We start from the raw sequence: 19,934 nt of genomic DNA, 5'->3' as shown, positions 1-19,934 counted from the left end.
GACTTTTGAAAAACATGAAAACATAATGTTTTCTATTCTGTTCACTTCTAGGTCTCTTACTCTATAGATTTGTTTTTTGATTCATGAAAAACAATGTCCAAAGATTTCATAACTTAACAGTACTGAGCCTACTGTACAAATAAAACATGAACCTGAACATAATGTCCTAGGGAGGGTCTAGAATCTCAAAGGAAGTGAACTGGTTTCCTTTTTTTCTTAATGTCTTTTCCTGTATGTAAAGGGTGTAACAGCATATCCCATGGAAAAAGAATGCAAAAAAATGTATACATATAAACATTCCTCTTCACTTCTGTCTTAACCTTTACTGGTAGATTATTACTTAAAACTAGTATATCCATTATGCTGTATTTCAATTTTGTTATGAAAGCTTACTCAATAGACTGTGTGTGTGTGATTTTTTTTATTAAATAGACAATTCAGCTAAGTTCAGCTGGATCTTTATTTATCCAAAATCAACTTTTTTCTCTACTGTAATTAAAATTAAAAAGACTATTCAAAGTACCTTTAATTATATTTTATAGTAAAAATTTAAAAATTTGACATCTGCCATCATCTGATAGATTTTGTGATCACTCCCTGTTTTTATTATTAATTTCTATAGTCTTTATACCCCCTGTTCTGAGGGTTATCATCAGGGCTAGGGTTATAAATAAATTGAAAAAAAATTAATGGATAAAGATAATTGTTTCCCAAATTTGGTTACAGAAAAATTTAGAGAAAAAGTCTTTTGTATCATACATTTTTTCTCTAAAATGTACAATCCTTTATTCAAAAAAATAATATCAATTGATTGTATTTCTTGGCTCACTATAGGCAGAACACAGGCAAAGAGAGACAGAAGCAAGGGTGACACTTAAGTACAATGGCCTCTACTTTCATTTTAAACTTTGAACGATATCAATCTTTGTTAATGAACTTTTAACACTTACCTGTGGTTTTTCAGGGTGCTGCTGTAATTTACCTGGCCATTGGGAACTTGGAAGGGTCTACCTACACACCACAGTCAAGATTCTAGGGCATGACGGAGTCACTGATTGAGAGGTAAGGAAATATGTTTATTCCTCACTGCACAAACTGTGGCTTCATGATGCCACACTCTAATAACCTTCTCATTGTATTTGAGGCAGTTCTATTTTTAAAATTTATTTTTAATTATTTGTTATTGATTAGGCTATTTTTACCCTTTGCCCCCTCCACCCAGTACCCCCTACTCCCTCAGGCAATAACTACACCATTGTCCATGTAAGTGGGTCATGCATATAGGTTCTTTGGCTATTCAATTTCCTATACTGTACTTTACATCATCATGGCTATTCTGTAACTACCAGTTTCTACCTCTTAATCCCCTTACCTGTTCACCCATTTCCCCACACACTCCTCCCATATGGCATCCATCAAAATGCTCTCTGTATCCATGATTCTGGCTCTGTTCTTTTTTCCTTAGTTTGTTTATAGATTCAATTGTTGATAGATATGTATTTATTGCCATTTTATTATTCATAGTTTAGATCTTCTTCTTCTCAAATAAATCCCTTTAACATTTCATATAACAATGGTTTGGTGATGGATAACTCCTTTAGATTTTTCTTGTCTGGGAAGCTCTTTATCTTCCTTTTGATTATAAATGAATCAAAGTTTTGCTGGATAAAGCAATCCTGGCCATAGGTCCTTGCTTTTCATGACTTTGAATATTTCTTGCCAATCCCTTCTAGCTTGCAAAGTTTCTTTAGAGAAATCAGCTGACAGTCTTATGGCAACTCCCTTGTGGTTCTAACTGCTTTTCTCTTGCTGTTTTTAAGATTCTCTATTTATCTTTAACCTCTGGCATTTTAATTTTGATGTATCTTGGGGTGGGCCTCTTCGCATCCACCTTGTTTGGGCCTTTCTGTGCTCCATAGACTTGCATGTCTATTTCATTCACCAAATTAGGGAAGGTTTTTTTTACTATTTTTCCAAAAGATTTCCAATTTATTGCTCTTTCTCCTTCTTGGACCCCAGTGATGCTAATGTTGGAATGCTTGAAATTGTCTCAGAGGCCGCTTACACTATCCTCATTTGGAGGGGGATTCTTTTTTTTTCTTCTTGTTCTGATTGGTTGTTTTTTGCTTCCTTATGTTCCAAATCATTGATTTGATTCTTGGCTTTATTTATTCTACTGCTATTTCCCTGTAAATTATTCTTTATTTCAATTAGTGTATCCTACATTTCTGACTAGATCTTTTTTATGCTGCTGAGGTCATCACTAAGCTCCTTGAGCATCCTTACAAACAGTGTTTTGAACTCGGCATCTGATAGATTGCTAATCTCCATTTTGTTTAGTTCTCTTTTTGAGTTTTGGTCTGTCCTTTCATTCGGGCAATGTTTCTTTGCCTCCTATTTTGGTAGCCTCTCTGTGTTTGTTTCTATGTATTAGTGAGCTTCTATGACTCCCTGTCTGGCTAGTGTGGCCTAATATAGCAGATGTCCTATAGGTTCCAGTAGCACAGACACCCCTATCACCCAAGCTGGGTATTAAAGGTGTGCCCTTTATGTGGACTGAGTAGAACCTTGTCTTTTAGTTGAGCCTTGATTGCTGTTGTTAAATCAATGGCAGAGATTTACCCAGGCTAGTCAGCTGTGAGGACTGGCTATGACTAATGACCACAAACTTGTGCCCTTCATGAAAAATTAGCTGTGGAGGAGCAGGGTGGTGGTACTCCAACATGGTCTACAGCTGTCCACTGGTTTCACAGGCCCTGGGGTTTCCCAGGTGATGCAGGCCAATGTCAGCCCCAACCTGTGTTCTGCCTGGGGCCACCCGGCATGAGCTATAGAACAATCTGAAATGACTGCTACTTGTGCTGGGCTTGGAGGTTCCCAAGTGAAGCCAAGAGTGAACCTAAGCTGGCTGCTGCTAGTGCCAGGCCCAGGGCCACTTAGCAAGTGTTATGGGTGCTGAGGGCTCACTGAGGCCAAATGTTGCTTGTTTGAGAGGTTTTAGGATGTTGTGAAACATGAGCCTAGACCAGTCATTCATGTAGAAAAGTTCCTGGTAACAGCTTGGGTATGCCTGTACATTAGGTATGTTGGGGTCTCAGGGATCTTCAGGATGGAGCAAACAGTGTCAGTCAGCTTTATAGAGTCTCAGATATGGTACAGTTTTCCAGTTCTGTGGCTTTGTCAGGGGATGGTTCAGAAAAAGGATGATGGCCTTTCTGTCTGGAAGAGAGTTGTCCCCCAGCTTTCACTTTGATGTCAGACACTTCAGCTTATCCTTGTGTGCCACTGATGTTTTTCAAGCTGCTACCCTGGTGCTAGAGCTCAGAGGAAGTAAGTCTGAGTAAGTTTGCATGTGAATTCTTTAAGAGGAAGTGCTTGGAACTCCAGAAGTTTCTTCCCCTGATTCAATCCCCACAGGTTTTTGAAGCCAGAATTTATGGGGACTTATATTCCTGGCACTAGTAACCTAGGTTTGGGGGCCTTGTGTGGTGCTGTGTCTCCTTGCTCCCAAGACATCCTTTCCCAATTTTTATCCACCACATGTGGATTTGGAACCAGTCTGTTCCACATCCCTGCCTCTCTTATCTCTCTGGATTGATGTGGATTCTTTAATTCTGTAGTTGCCAGACTTCCATTCAACTCAGTTTCTGGTGGTTCTGAGTGATGGCTGTTCTATAGTTTAGTTGTAATTTTTATGTGCTTGTGTGAGGAGGCAAGCTGTGTCTACCTATGCCACCATATTGATCAGAAGTCCAAGAGGCAGTTTCAATGGTGACATAAAATTACAACTTTCTAACTGTCTGGAACATTGAGGGCATGTCCTTTTCTATGCCCTAAAACATAGAGTTAAAAAAGATTAAAGAATTATTTCCAGACAGAGGAGGAATTCAGGTGTCTTATGTATATTGTACAATTCTACCTTTGTTGCAATCTGCATAATTATATTTTCTGTGAAAGGATTATGCCTTGTTTAAGAATAATGATTATAGATTATTAATACCACTTGTTTCCTATGAAAAGGTGGAAGTAGCAGATCAAATCTCAACAACCTCTGCTTAAATGAGGGCCCTCTGATGTCTCCTTGGTAATAGCAGGAATGCCCTAGCCTTCACTGTCCAATGATCACTAACCTTGATGTCCCTGATCGAGATTTATGAAAGTCTGCACTGACACCTTATTTAATTGCCCAGTGCTTCCTGTTAAGAAGAATTTTCCTTGCAGTCCTACTAGGTACTCAGTACTGTGATACCCCATGACACTTATTAGTCCTTCTTTTGTTTTAAAAAGTTAGTGATTACACCAGACTCAGTATAAAAGTTAGCGCTTGGAAGTCACCTAGGTTCATGTCCTAGCTCTGTTACTTACTAGACGTGCCTAGGCCAGTCATTAAACCCATCTAAACCTTGATTTCCTTGTTACTAAAATGGAGATAGTGCCTGCTTGTGGCACAATGAGGGTGAATTATGGCTCAGAGTTTTCCAAGTGTTAATTTGCATACAAATCACTTGGTAGGTTCTGATTCTGAAGATCTAGTAGGGACTTGATACTCTGCATTTTTTACAAGCTCACTGCTGGTTCATGAATCACTCTTTGAGTGGTAGCAACATTGTAAGTAAAAATTGAGCATACAAACAGGTAATGGCCAACCACATATAAAAATAGAACTGAATCACTATATGCAGCAATCTGTCGAAGAAGCCAACCCCTTATCTTCAAAAAGCAGCCCAGGAACTAGCCTGCTGAGTCAGACCTGTAGGATGTCAGACTGCTATCTCCAGTAATAACTCAGGAAGCCAATCAATAACTTCTGTAGCAATCAGACCAAAAAAGACTATTAGTAACAAACAGCTTCCCTAATTTTTGTCCCCACTTCCAATTTAGGACCTACCAGAGAAAAATGTATATGTACCCTTAAGCAATCACATAGGATGATGCTGCATTTTGTAGTTGGCTTGCCTATAGCTTCCTCAGGCCAAGAGCCTCCAATCAGGGCACACAGGAAGTCTTCTCTGTTTTCCACTACAGAGCTCTCCCACTCCTCTGCCTGCCTTTAAGTCTCTGCCTAAATGCAAGTGATGGTGGCTGACTCTCTGGCTATAACATGCTGTGAATACCATATCTTTTGGACCATAAGACGCGCCCTAGGTTTTAGAGGAAAATAGGAAAAGAAATTTTGAAGCAAAAAATGTGGTAAAATAATTAATAACATAAATAATATTTCACCAATGTAAATGTAAAGCTACATTTGTATTATAAGATGCACCCTCATTTTCCTCTCAAATTGGGAGGTGCGTCTTATAGTCTAAAAATGCGGTAAATAGCCTTTGCTTATTCTCAGTAGTTGGATATTTGTTTAGTTCTACATATACAGATTGTCAAAGCTAACTTAATTTAATGAGGACTCAACAAATTGTAGTCTTAAGCATTTAGAAGAGAGTGGAGTAGAAGTTTCTACCCTCACCTTGGAGGAGTTCTTCATCCTTCAGCTTTCTACCTTCCACTCTCCAAGAGAGGTCCTTTACTGATGCTATTGAAGTTCTTACACACCCTGCTTAGTTATCCTTTCCATGGTAGTATCTTCTCTTGAATTGGAAGCATCTTGATTGTTTATTTGTTTGTTTGTTTGTTTGTTTTCTTTTGGCTTTATCCTTTCCCTTCCTCTAAGCTACAGAGAAGCCCAGCAGACCACCAGATCACCAACTTTTGTCTTTCGCCTTCCATCTAACAACCGTGGTAATAGGCAGAGGGTGCCTTCCACCCAGGGGAAGGTAAGATAACTTCTCATTAGTGAGCACAGCACTCTCATCTTTTCATTATCCTGTCCCATATGCCCTAGACCAAAGGTGGTAAAGGGATCATATTTAGGTTTCAGCTGGAAGGAGGGAAAGAAACCTTTATAAACCTAAATCATGTACTCTGTCCCAGGTTTTTAAGAGTAGCTATATCTGAATTTGGGTCACTTCTCAACAAAACTCAGGTGGCATTTTGCTTTACTCTACCATTTACTCTGCATTCATATCCCCCATGGGAAACACACTTGGAGGAGAAGTGACTGGGGTGAGGGAAGGTTTGGAAATTCTTGGCTTCAATAGCTTTCAGATTTCACATCCCTTTTTCATACTGCTTGTTTAAAACATAATTAGACAAAAACAGGATTATGCTTAGAGGTATCTTGACAGAAGGGATATAGGAATCATCCAATGAAGAGAAAAGGAAAAGGGTGACTCTAATTTCTAACAGTCTAATCCCAAATTTAAATTCCATGACCCATAATGGCATTTGTAAACCTATTTGGCACAGTGAAAAGAACAATATATAAGTGGCTGTGAAAGGAATATTTCAAACATAAATATAACTGAGAATGGTTGCCAAGTATCTGAATTATCAGGAATGTGCTTACTTTTAAACATCTTTACAAAAAAGGAGAAATATATTTACATTTTTTATCTTTACCAAGTATTTTTCCCATATCTTGGAATAATTTAAGCTTCTGTCTTGATAGTGGCTTTTCAGTATACTTTGTTATTTGATGTAGTAACAATACATGATAGTTCAATGCATTTATTTTGTGAATGCTTTTCAAGTCACCCTGCTCTCCTACAGGCTATCCAATGAAATAGAAGAGCATCTGAGATATTCCTGGGGAGTATCTTCCCATTTTCTTCACAGTACAAAGAAATTAAAAGTTTTCTAGTAAAAGCTATGGTTTAGGAGAGGATTGGCGTTGCTCTAAAACTCCTTTAAAATACCATTTTTCAGGCTTCTCTCAGGCAGATTCTGATTCAGTAGTTCTGGAATGGGGCCCTTGAACCTGTATTTTTAAAAGCTCTCTAAGTGACTGTGCTGCCTGCCAGGTTTGGCTCAGTAGTTACAATTGGATGGATACCAATTGGCATGATTCAAATGCTTCAGGGTTGGAATAGCCTGCAGTCCTGTGCAAAGCAGAGCAATTTAATTCAATTCAAAAATATTTATTAAACACACTTTGGTGCGTGTGGCAGACACAAAGGCAAACAACACACAGTTTTTGTCTTCAATTGGCTTAGAGACTAGAGAGAAGGACAGAGAGGGAGGGAGAAGCAGAGCGGGAGGAAGTGTAATGGAAAGAGAGAGAGAGGGAAGGAGGAAGAGAAAAAAAAGGAAGAGAGAGAAGAAATGAAAACTTACCTGCAGAGCATGGCAAGAAAGATGATAGTGAATTCCACTGGAATTAATAAAAGAACAAGAAGAGAAGAAAAAGCTAGAGAAGATAACTTTTTTTATTTTTATGAAATTAATTATTTTAGCAAATACATTTGACATGTTTAACATCATCACCAAAAAAGAAATTAGTGAACTTAACAGTCAGAAAAATTAAAGTTCAAATTTCAACTGGGTTATCTTTATTTATTTATTTATTTATTTTAATTTTATTTTAATCATTGTTCAAATACAGTTTTCTCCCTTTTGCTCCCAATCCACCACCCCTCCCAACCCTCCCCACTTCCCTCCCATTACCACCCCCACCTAGTTTTTTTGTCCATGTGTCCTTTAAGCTTGTTCCCGTGAACCCTTCCCAATGTCCCCTGAAATTCCCTCTTCTCTCCCCTGTGGTCACTGTCAGCTTGTCCTCTATTTCAGTGTCTTAGGTTATATTTTGCTTGTTTCTTTGTTTTGTTGTTTCAGTTCCTGTTAAAGGTGAGATCATATGGTATTTGTCTTTCACTGCCTGGCTTGTTTCGGTTAGCATAATGTTTTCCAGCTCCATCCAAGCTGTTGCGAAGTAAGATGTTCAATATCGCTAGCTATCAGAGAGATGCAAATTAAAACCACAATGAGATACCACTTCACACCAGTCAGAATGGCCATCATAAACAAAGCAACAAACAACAAGTGTTGGAGAAGATAACTTTGAATCTCACTTGGGGGCTTATAAGAAATAAGGTAGGGTGGTTCTCAACCACTGTGTTGAGCAATGTATGGGGGCAATTATAGTTGTGGTTTGTGGGGCTGTGATTAGCATTTAGTAGCCGTGGAGCACTCCTGCATAAAGTGTCCACAGCACTCCTGTAAAAATTCCTGCATGGGTTGAGGACATAGGAGATACGTTAAGATCTTTGGCAATCACGAGGGCAAGGAAATGTGAGATGAGAATGTTGGCTGGGATCACTATTGTGGCACCCTGTCTAACAAGAATAATAATAGAAAAAATAATTAAGTTGTATGGAGGGTTTTAGATGACAGGTTTTTAGTAGTCTAGTAATAGAATACATGTCAAGGTTTCAGTCTGATAGTTTATAATTGATACTAGTGGCAGTAAAAACACTAAAATGGAGTCAAGTTTTATTTATTAGGAAGCAGCGTAGCATGATGCCTTATCTGGAGGTCCTCAAAAACTAAGTATTAACCAATTGTTTTATCACTCCAGCATTTACTCTTACATGAGTAGTATAGAGTCTTCTTGAGAATGTTCTCAAAACTTCATTGATATTCTTCAAGTTTTTTCCCCAAACCAATAACATTTCTGAAATATGCTTTCTTTGTTTAGCTATATATAAAAGAATTTGTTTGTCTTTTGATTATCAACCCTGTTTCCAGAATCTTTGAACAAAACAGTGACCTGGTAGTTTCCTACTAAATTGGAAATCAAGATGGTAGGATCAGAACTTCTGAGGCTATCTCAATGCTGAGTGTGTGTGGATTCTGTTAGAAACAAACCTCAGAGAGCATAAGGAAAGTGTTACTAAATATTTATTAAGAATAACTCCAGCTCTTTGGGAGGGGGGAGTTATCGGGGGAGAATGGAGATAAGTGTACTTGAACAATAAAAAAAGAAGTTAAAAATAACTGCATCTGGCTAGGTTCTTGAATATCATTCTTTACATTCCTCTTGAAAAGATTAATTTCTGCTTCTCTGTATTCAAGAAATCCTGTCTGCTTGTACTTGCTTTGGTATGCTCACCTGAATGAAACTGTGAAAGTCTTATTTTTCTTTAAGTTTCAAATAAACAGCCCTAAATAGAACCAAATAACTGATATTAAATATTTTGCAATTATTGACATTTTCTATATTACATTACTGCTATGCCCACTGTCTAAGAAAGGCTATGATAGTACATTAATAATATGACTGCTTTCGATAAAGAACTATAAAAGCATTTTGAAGATATTTAGTTAAAGCCAAACATCAAAGCATGGAATTAGGAGCTCTGAAGTTTTGATCCTGGGCTAAGTAACTCATACATTTAAGAAAAGGTCCTCTTCTTCAGTGTTCCACTTAGATGTGCTAGTGGGACACAGTCTAATATCAAATATTTGTGTCCGGGTTTCAGCAACAACCACGACATGTTACTTTCAGTCTTGCAGGACTGTGTCAGGATATTTCTAGCAAAACCCACTGGTTTCACAGTTGATATGAGACGGTATCTGAGGACTAACTAAAATGATATTATGAACAAAATTAATTTGTTTGTAATTATTCACCATCTTAATCTTGGACCAGGGTTCAAATCTGGAAACCAACCCACTTTTCTTTTAGTCATTTCACATCTGTTATGAACCATAGAACCTACATTGTCTTCCTTTACTTTGTCAACCACTCAACATGTGGAAGTTCTCTATTCTAAGAGTAAAGCCAAAGACATTCATTAAATCCTGGACTGGCTAATTAGATCTGTACAAAGAAAGACAGTGAAGGCTGGGAGGAGACACTGGAGATTATCTGTCCATTCTTTATATCACAGCCAAGTAAAGAGACATCCAGAGTGGCCAGCTGGTCTGACTCCTCTAAAGCAAACCAAGGCCACATGGCAGAATCAGGAGAACTTGAAGACTCTGACTTCTTATTTTCTCTAAGTCACATATAATGCTGCCCCAATGTGGCAGACACCATCTCCAAATCTGACACTTGGATGGCTAATGGCCGGCAGGAATGAGGCTGAAACTGTGCCTGGGTCACTGAGAGGTCATTCTTCTTTACGTGCATAACACAAAGAGCACAGCCTACTGTTGCAAGATTAGAAGCATGACCAATATATTTTTCTTAGCTCAAAGAGTAGTGAACTTCTTGTTGGAAAATGCTGGGTTTTTTTCCTCATGCATATTTCCATGTAGTTTCTTTTAATTTAACTTTACAAAGCACAATAAGTGACTTATTTTTTGATTATTGAATTATACAATGATTTTTAAATAAACTAAACAATTGTATTTTATTCTAATGACAAACTATATTTAAGTCCTTTTTCCCTACACTTTGAAAAGTAGCTTGCAACATTATTAGAAGCATAATACAGTGTTAGCTCAAAGATGGATAAATTACACCTGTTTCCCAGGCAAATGGCTGAATGGATTTTTCATCACATCTCTCTTTTATGTATGGTGTTTTTTGTGATTACATTCAAATTAAAGATGCTCTAATTTGAGGATGGTAAACACTTAACAAAATGAAGTGAAAGTAAGCCTTTTAAAATTGTGCCAAAGCAAAAATGGCAACATAATAGGGATTCTATCCTGAAGACACACTGTTGATGTTAGTCTGGCTCACAGGCATGCTGTGCAGAGCAGACTCGAACACTGACAGCTGGGCTGGGAGGAAATATGTTATCCTGTGCGTGAGTACTGTCGTATGATGGTAAGAGTTTTCTTTGAAGAGTTGAAACATACTGCATGTAGGGCAAACTAAGCTGACCTAATTTCATTTTATTTAATATGTTGCATCTCAAAATTGAGAAAATATTCACTGAGTGGCTTTATTCCAGGGACTAAGCTCTTCTTGTACTTATTTTCATTTGTTTGTGAAACATTTACATTCAAGAGGTTCATATAAAATTTAGTAGGTCTAGAACCAAATAGATTCTTTCCCACCTTCATCATCTAATCTGTTTTCTTCATTTCTTATGTTAATGACTATACAGCCATCAACCTAGTTGCCCAAGACAGAAACCTATGTGTCATTTAAATTCCTTCCTCTTCTTTACTTTTCTACATATAGTCACCAAATCTAATTCATTTAGTCTCTGAGACACTTCTTGAATTCATCTCCTATACAACAACTGCTCCTAGTCTAATGCAGTCCTGTATTCTGTCCTAGATTATTTCAGTAGGCTACTGTCCAGTCTTCCTCCCTTTACTCTCACCAAATTCTGTTTCTTCCTGAGCACTGACACAGGGTCATTTTCAAAACATATTTTAACCACACTTAATATATTTCATTGGGTCCCCATTGCCTATAGAACTATAACCATGTCCAAATTCCATAGAATTATTGCCCTGCCTCCTACTCTTATCTTCCTTTCTCTGCTTATGCCCTATGTTCTAGTCACCTTTATAGCCTCTAATTTACCATGTTCTCTCAGGTCTCTGTGCCTCTGATATTTACCCTGCCTAGAATCCCTTTTCATCCTGTATGACTGAAAACAATGTACTAATTTCTCAAAATCCACTGTAAGGATTACTTCCTCACTAAAGCTATTCTTGGTGCTTCTATTTATCTCATTTTTTTCTCTTCCCCCACTCCATTGTATTTTGTACACACTCTTGTTACATCTCTTGCCTTAATTGCACATATGTACTTATGTCACTAGATGGTGACTAGATTGTGGCAAGATTGTGGTAAGAATCTTCTAATTAGTGTCCATCTCTAATTGCTCCTCATCCTAACCTGTCTTCCACATTGTTTCCAAATTATCTGAAACCCTTTGATATTCCTTTAAGTCCAACTTCTCAGCATGGTGCACAAGGTCCGTCATTCTCCATCCTGAGCCCCAGTCCTATCATTCACACCATGCATCCTGCACCTTAATACAGACAATCAGTCCTTAATGTACCATGGTAGTTCATAGTTCTGCTCATTTTTCTATTTTTGAGAAATGCTCTTTTCCTTCTTTCCAGATGGTCTATCCGTGCTCATTATTTGAAGGCTCCCACGACACACAGAATCTGTACAAAGCCTTTCCTGTACTCTATCAGAAAGTAATACACCCCTTTTTTTCTACTTGCGGAACATCTTCTGCAGAGAGCCATATCTCACTTGGAATCTTGTAATATAGTCTACTTGCTCCACTCCTTCCATATTTTCTCTCTTGAGTCAATCCTCATCACAGTAATGATAGTGATTCATTTAAAAGGAAAGTCAGATCTTATCAATCCTCTACTCAAAACCCTTCAATGGCTCCCCAACTCGCTCAGTCTTGACAAGGCCCGGCATCACATGGCCTCTGTCATTTCTCTGACCTCACCTCACACTAGGCTCCCACTCGCTCTGCTTTAGCCTCACTGGCTGGCTGCCTTGCTCTTCACTGAAATCCTCAGGCAAGCTCCTGGCTCTGGGCATTTGCACTTGCCTTTTTCTTTACCTGTAACCCTCATCTCCAAATAATCACATAGCTTACACCTTCTCTCTTTAAGGTGTTTACTTAAGTGTCACATTCTCAATAAGACCCTTCTCAGCTCTCTCCTATTTGATACTGTACTTGACTCTTTCCCTACCTTATCCCTTATCCTCCTCCATCGCTTTCATTTTCTTCACATCTACTATTTCTACTCTATTTTCTGTTACTCCCCCTGAAAAGTAAGCTCCACAATGCAAGGATTTTTTTCTATTTTGTTTTCTTAAGTGTCCCTCGAGCTTAGAACAGTTTTGGGTATATAAGAGGACTCAATATGTATGTTGAATAAACACACACATTCATGCTATATAAATTATATGAATGAAGAATTCATGTTTGGCTCTATTCAATGATTCCATCTGGGAATGATTTTTGGCAGATTATTAATAAACCCATAAAAGTTTTTGTTGAATAAATTATTATTTTTGCCAACCCTTGGATACAATATTAGAGAAGCTACTTAAACATGTAACAGTTTGTTTGCTGGATTTCTTCCATCTATAGTTGTTTAAGTAGTTTCCCAACCTATGTGGAAAAATGGTCAACTGTTATGTGAAAGAAAAGTTCCTTAAAAAAGAACTTTTCCTTGAAAAGTTTACCTGAAAGAATATTGGAACTCAATCCACTATACCAATAGGTAGGGTGGTTTTTTGGTTCCTTTGTATTTTATCCTTGAATAACTTAATTATCTTATATTGTTGAAAGACAATGTGCTTTTCATCTCTGGTTTCAAGGTAGAACACTGGAGCAGTATTAGAAATTCTGATGTTGGTATATAGAACCAGATATCCTGATCTGATTAGTTGAGGTCTAGCCTAAGAATTAGTAGTTTTAAAATGCCCCAGAGAAATGGGAATGAGGAACCAGGATTAAGAACTACAGTTAAGAATGGTTGTATCTCAGACTAATAGTCAGGCCTCAGTGACTGCCACACATCACCTAGCTCTCACCATGACTGGGACACCAAGCTGGAATAGTATTTTACACAGACTTAACAGAAATTAGGAAAGGCATATATGTAGTCATTTTCAATAATGCAAAACATCTAGATATTTTCTGACATTAATCATAGTTTGCTTTGTACTTTTAAAAGTTTGTTCGGTGAGCTTATATGTAAAGTAAAATGCCTCTTTTTTTCTTAGCTATTAAATACATGTGAATGAAGAAGAAAAACTGACATCCAAATTTACAAATTCATGATTTTCCTTTATAAAATTGAAACTTATGGGAGGTTTGCTTCCATGTATAAATCACATTTATATGGATTTATTTTTCACTAAAACTAGAGTCAACAAACTACAGTGGGGTTTTAGATGGGGCATTAAGTAATATTAGAAAGATTTTTCATCTATTCTTTATTCCTTTCTGATAGAATAGTGAAGAATCAATGGTAATAGTTTCTTAACTAACATAAAATAACCCCATTTGTATATATGATGATTTAAATTTATCTAGAAAGTCAGGCAGTTAGTTACAATTTACTATGAATGTAGAGCAAATACAGAATATAGAATTTATTTTACACAAATACTTCAATTTGTATATCCTTTATACAGAAAGAGTTGTATACGGGACACACACATTATCTATATAATATTTTTATTAAAAATTGTTATTTTCCCAATAATGTTTCACTACAGTTTATAATAGCTGCAGCTCAAAGAATGACATTTTTTTTTTTTGGTATTGAGTAATTGAAGAGACTTATAGGGACAATAGGACTTATTTCCAGGTACACTGTCTGAATTTTCAGTAACACCTGGGCCTTGGCTTCCCCACTGACACTGAAGCATTCCCAATGCCACACTGTGGGGAATGAGTTGGATAAAAGGTGACTGTTCTTATTCATCACTCAGTGAGTAATGACAAGAATAGTCTTAGTGTTAGTGGCACCTGAAGGAATAGTGTCCATCACCATGCCCTCACTGTCTGGTGACACTATAGGCCCACAGCTTCTAGGAAACTTCCAGTTTTATAGCACAACCTGAAACTTGGGTACATCCACATTGTAAAAAGAAAAAAAGTCTAATGTGTTTAAGTTCTACAGTCTCTTTTAATCCACTACTCTTAGTTCACCATCTTTAGGTCTTTTGCTTCTGATTTTTAGGGGATGAGTTTTTAATGCCTTCAGGTCGACTAGAGGATTTTTCTTGTTCTTTTCACTTTTACCTCTATTTATAACTCTCACAAGATAAATAAATCTATATGTCAATCATAAATTTGCCTAAATTCTTAATAAGTGAAACTCTTTATATCTTCCACAAAACTCTTAATTTTATTGGAATGTGTCTCTACATACTAAGACAGAGAAATAAAAATGAATTTAATAGAGAAACATATAGATATGTATTCACCAAAATTTATTTAGGGTATTTGTATATAGCTCAAAACAGAATAAGATCAATTTACTTTTGCCTTAATATCATGAGTTATATAGCTAAGATAGTGTAAATTCCATTTGCATACCTTACCATTTTGGCCTAGATGTGCATATTTAACCTTTGTCTTACTTTTCTTACTGGAAAAAAAAAGCTTTTTAAAAACAGAGACTTGCAGAAAATAAGAGCTGACAAACCCCTCATTTCTGTAATTTTCTTGCATCTTCGTTGTCCTAAAGTAAAAAAAAAAATACCTTCCTTCTTTTCATTGTCTTTAAAAAAACACTGAAGTATTTGCTTGACTTTATGTTTAAAGTTAACCAATTTAAAGGTGAGGCATTTGAAATCTCGGAAGAAAACAATGTTTTCTGTATTGGATGCCTTATAGTCATCTACACCTCCCCAACACTCCGATGAGATTGTCGCCATTTTTTCTTTGTTTGGTAATAAAAGAAAGTTTTAGAGGGACAAAAATGACTTAGGTGGAAGTCAATGAGGTGTCCTGAGAGAAGCACAGGTCTTTGGAGTCAGGCAAATCTGACTGAATAACCCGGATAAGGAGCTGAGTGTTTCTCTACCTTGCTTCTAAATCCTCTAAAAACATAGATTTGTCATAAAACCTAAAATAGATGGTGCAGTCTCTGGCTGCAGAGTGCACCCTGGCATGAGATGACCATCTCAGCATCTGGTTAGTAAATTACCTCAGCAGAAAATGCTCGCCTTTGTTGACAAATGGTCTAGCTACTTTCTTAGGAAGACTGGAGGATGAGAAACTTCTGGAAACATAGTGTGGCATTCAGTACCTAAATGTGGAAATATGTTGAAAAATTCTCTAATCCATGTGGAATCATGTACCAAATGTTATTATAAACAAACTCAATGTTTCTCTTCATGTCTTTTCTTTAAAAGCATAACTAAGTTTGAGAACCCACATTTTAAAATGCTTTTTATGCAGTTTATTAACATCAAAAACTAATAAGAAACAAATTTCATATGACATTTTATTAAAATAAATTTAAACAATTAAATTTATAAGTTAAACCATTCAGTATTTCAAGCTGTATTTATCAAACTATATTGGCTAAGGCAATTCTTTACAAAGGTAACAGTATGAGATAATTGCAATGTTGATTTATTTGGATTCTGTCAATATTTAAAAAACATAAATAAACTATGAGTTGGAACAGAAAAGTCACTTAACTAAAAATTATTAGAATTTAAAGAACTTCAATATCCTCTATTCCAACCTATTCATATTATAGAAAATGATATAATAATATGAGGTCTAAGCAGGTTTAAAAAGTAGTCAAAGTTTTTTTTTTAAGATTTTATTTATTTATTTTTAGAGAGGGAAGGGAGGGAGAAAGAGAGAGAGAGAAACATCAATGTGCGGTTGCTGGGGGTCATGGCCTGCAACCCAGGCATGTACCGTGACTGAGAATCGACCCTGCGATGCTTTGGTTCGCAGCCCACGCTCAATCCACTGAGCTACGCCAGCCAGGGCCAAAGTTTTATATAAACTCCTCAAGTCTCTTCTTTTGTACTCTAAATCTAGTAGTTCTGCCAGCACATCAAGGTTGATCTCCGTGGTTAGTAACTAGTAAATGCATTAATATGACCAGAGTATAAGGGACACGTGGGAGATGACAAGGCTAGAAAGGCAGGAAACACAAAACTGTGCAGATCCTTCAGTGATAGGCTGATTAGTCGGGGCTTTATTCTTCAGGGATCCACTGGAAACAGTGTGAAAGCTCTGTTAAAGAGCTATCAAGAGCCCGTAGGACAATCTTAGATCTGGACATTTGTGTACTGCCCATGAAGCTCAGGAAATGATATTACCTATTTTATATGTTACACTAGAATAAATTCATCTTTTTGCATAGTGCCTGGGTACTATGGCTGTAAAAGCCCACTAGAAGTAGATAGGGAGAAAATACTCTTCAGAAATAAATGGCATAATGTATTTAGAGAAGAAAAAAAAGAAAAGGTGTTATTAAAACTTGGGTTTTTTCTCCACCTAGTTCTCTTTATTAAGACTGAATTTCCACTTCTAAAAGCCAGTACACTTTGAAAAACATGGTCAGATACCTAAAATATCTGACACAGTGTGATGAGAAAGGCAGTAAAATGAGTATGGACTTGGATCTAAGGTAGCTGCAACAATGTTGTAACTTCTGGCGAGTCTTTTAGCCTTAATTTTGTCATCTATAAATAGAGAGACTATCAATCTTGTGTTCCTCAGAGGGCTGTTCTGAGTACAAATGAGATAATGTATATGAAAACACCTACCCTAGTTAGGGTCTATAGCAGAAATCCAGATGCTTTTGTTTGAATATGAATTTGTTAAAGTTATTCCACTTTATGGAAGTAGCATCAGTTTCGAATGTCAGCCCTTCTGGCTCTAAAACAACACAGTGATCATCAAAGTTGACCCCCAGAAGAAAGATTCATAACTTTTTTCTTTAAAAATTTTAAATTGTACAGGTCATCATACATTCTGAGAACTCTGGTGATGCAGGTATTCATTTGAGGGTCAAACATGGTTCAAATAAATAGGATACTTAAAAATTCACTTTACCTAATCTAATAATCTATCATAATTAATCTTTTAAACTAAAAGATCAATTTGCCAGCTAAGAAAGTGATTATGCAAGGAAACATTTAATGTGGAAGAAAATTCTTTATTTTATGGTAATTATACCTCAAAATCTTAAACATATTATTAAGAAATTATAAAATGGTTATATTGGGTTTCTTCTGGTTATGATATAGAAAAGCAAAGGAATCATTGCTTTCATCTTAACAACTAAAAGAAGCTGGATAACCTTAAAAAACACATAGGTGTTTTTTTTTTTAATCTTTCAGAGACCTAAGAGGAGGCAAAGAAACCAAAATAAATGAATTTCCAGAAAATGACAAGCTCTGCCCAGGGGAGAAGTGCTCCACAGCTGTTCTCACTTCAGGTTAAATAGTGGAGGAGGAGTACCTGCTGTAGAAGAGGGTAAGGAGAAACCAGCTAAACTTATAATGAACTTTTAATGGCTATGCGTAGGCTGGCATGAGAGATTAGATTTTCAAGAAGCCTAAACCACAGAGCAAATCTGCAACCACCCAGCAAATATTTTCCACAAGGCTTTACCTAGTGCTCAAGTATACTGTGTCAAAAAACTGGGGCAAGTCCAGGATTGCAGAGGGAGGTACCCCCGAGGTATGCAGAGTTTCCACTGAGTGTTCTACAGCATCCACTGGAGAGGAGTGCGTTGATGGGGAGGAGACCTAAGTAAGACACACAGGTCTCTCAGGCACACAGGCTAAGGCAGGACGGGAGGGAAACCTTTCAGGCACTTCTGTCTCTCCTGGCATGTCAGATAGCTGCCCTAGTATGGCTGGAGAATGGCAATCAGGGCGGAAAGAGATCTCCAGAGTTGAAAACCAGGGGTAACACAAAGAAGCAAAGACTTTTTGCCAGTGAATCAAAAAGCTGGCAGCTGAGCTATAAAACAGAAGTTTATCTTTCATAGTACAGAGAGTTGGTGGCTCAGTTCTAAAGCACAAATAAAACTCCTACATCATGCCAATGCTCAGATCCCAGTCCATACCAAAAGGAAAATGTACATTCTTAGTCAAAGCTTGTGAATGAAGCCAGTGATGAGAGTCAGCCCGGTTTCATTGAATATCCTGCAGTGTCAGCTTTCTGCTCTAGCATCCAGACAAAAGAAGGGGAAGAACCTTTTTTGGAAGTTAATATTGGCTTTCAGCTTGAGTATTCTTTTGTACAAAATGTATTACATAAAATAAAAAAAATCATGAAACATTAAAAAGCAAAATAATTGGGCCCATGGACGATAAAAGAAAAAGTCAGTAGAATCAGACACAAAGATGGCCCAGATCTTGAACTTATCAGACAGAAAATTTGAAACATCTAGGACAAAATTGCTAAGAGATATTTTGAAAAATATATTGTGAATATTTATTATAATTCAAAATATGTAAATATTATAATAGACATAAATAATATAATACATGGGACAGAATAATTGAATTTGGTAGAGAAATAAAGGGAAGATTTGATTCAAGACATATCATTTCAGTGCCATTTTCTGCCATATTTAGAAACAGAAGAAGAAACAGGGAAAGGAATTCCAAGAAGATAGAATACAGAATACAGATGTAAGCAGTTATGAAAGTATATTGTAGCATTAAATAGCAGGTATTCCAACTAATAGGAATAGATAATGCCAGAGTCAGGTCAGGGCAGTTTCATGAATCTGTGAATGGTACATTTACACAGATCCTTATGCTCTGAAGGACCCTGTGTTTGTAAATTTGAAATATTTCAAAATTAAAAAGTTAAAACAGCATGTGAACTATTTTTTGCTGTTTTCATGGAGCTTGTAGTCAGGTTGGTATTATAAGATCTACTATAAGCACTAAAGTACAAATTCAGTTGGTAATAAGAAAATACAGGACAGCATTTCACCAAATGACTGACATTTGATCTCTTTATGTGCCAGTCACACTGTGTGGTCTCACACCATGATGACGAAAACACATAGATCTTCTCCTCAAACATCTCAGAGGAGTAAGAGACTTCTAACCAAATAGTTCTGCCTGGGTGGAGAAATGTGCTATCAGAAGTATCTGTAGTACTTCAAAGGAAGAATTAGCAGCTCTATCCAGGAATGCTGAGGAAGCTTCAGGAAGAAGTGAATTATGAGTTGGCTTTGAAGGGGGTGGTGGCGGTGAGAATTTACCTGAAAACATATGCCACTTCTAGGAGGCAATATGCCTGAGCCCTGCTGCTACACTTTGAAATTCACCATCCCCCTGGTTTGCAGAGGCCAGGCTCCCACGGTGCCAATGAACTGACTCAATGACCTGACTGTGTGCAACCGGGAAACTAAAGGTAACTTCAGATCAAGGACTCCAGAAGGCTTTGCTGAGCCTTTCTTAAACTGCTAGGCAACCAGAACACTTCCATCAAAACTTACTTACATTCTTTTCCCTCTCTCTCTAATTTACTCTGGGTTCTGAGGAATCTTCCAGCCTTATTTAACCCCCTCCTTATTTTCTTTTACTCAGATATTTTCTTCAATGCAAATTTAATACCATCCTGACTTCTGAGAGGATTAACACAAAGGATATATAGAAATTTGTTAAGACAGCAACTGGGATAAAAAGGTGTTTCAGC

General features: G+C 37.0%; 1 long non-coding RNA gene across 1 annotated transcript; it reads left to right on the top strand.

The window, feature by feature from the left end:
* Positions 1–998: 998 nt before the first annotated feature.
* Positions 999–19,649, top strand: LOC123822212. Its single transcript, XR_006786237.1, has 3 exons — positions 999–1,062; positions 17,609–17,744; positions 19,521–19,649. It is a non-coding gene; the product is annotated as an uncharacterized LOC123822212 (long non-coding RNA).
* Positions 19,650–19,934: the final 285 nt, after the last annotated feature.

The sequence above is a fragment of the Phyllostomus hastatus genome, unplaced genomic scaffold, assembly GCF_019186645.2.
Source record: "Phyllostomus hastatus isolate PE091 unplaced genomic scaffold, TTU_PhHast_1.1 phas_contig_40, whole genome shotgun sequence".
In the NCBI taxonomy this organism is placed as follows: domain Eukaryota; kingdom Metazoa; phylum Chordata; class Mammalia; order Chiroptera; family Phyllostomidae; genus Phyllostomus; species Phyllostomus hastatus.
The sequence above is the reverse complement of the archived record's forward strand: the minus strand, read 5'-3'. Positions and strand labels throughout refer to the sequence as shown.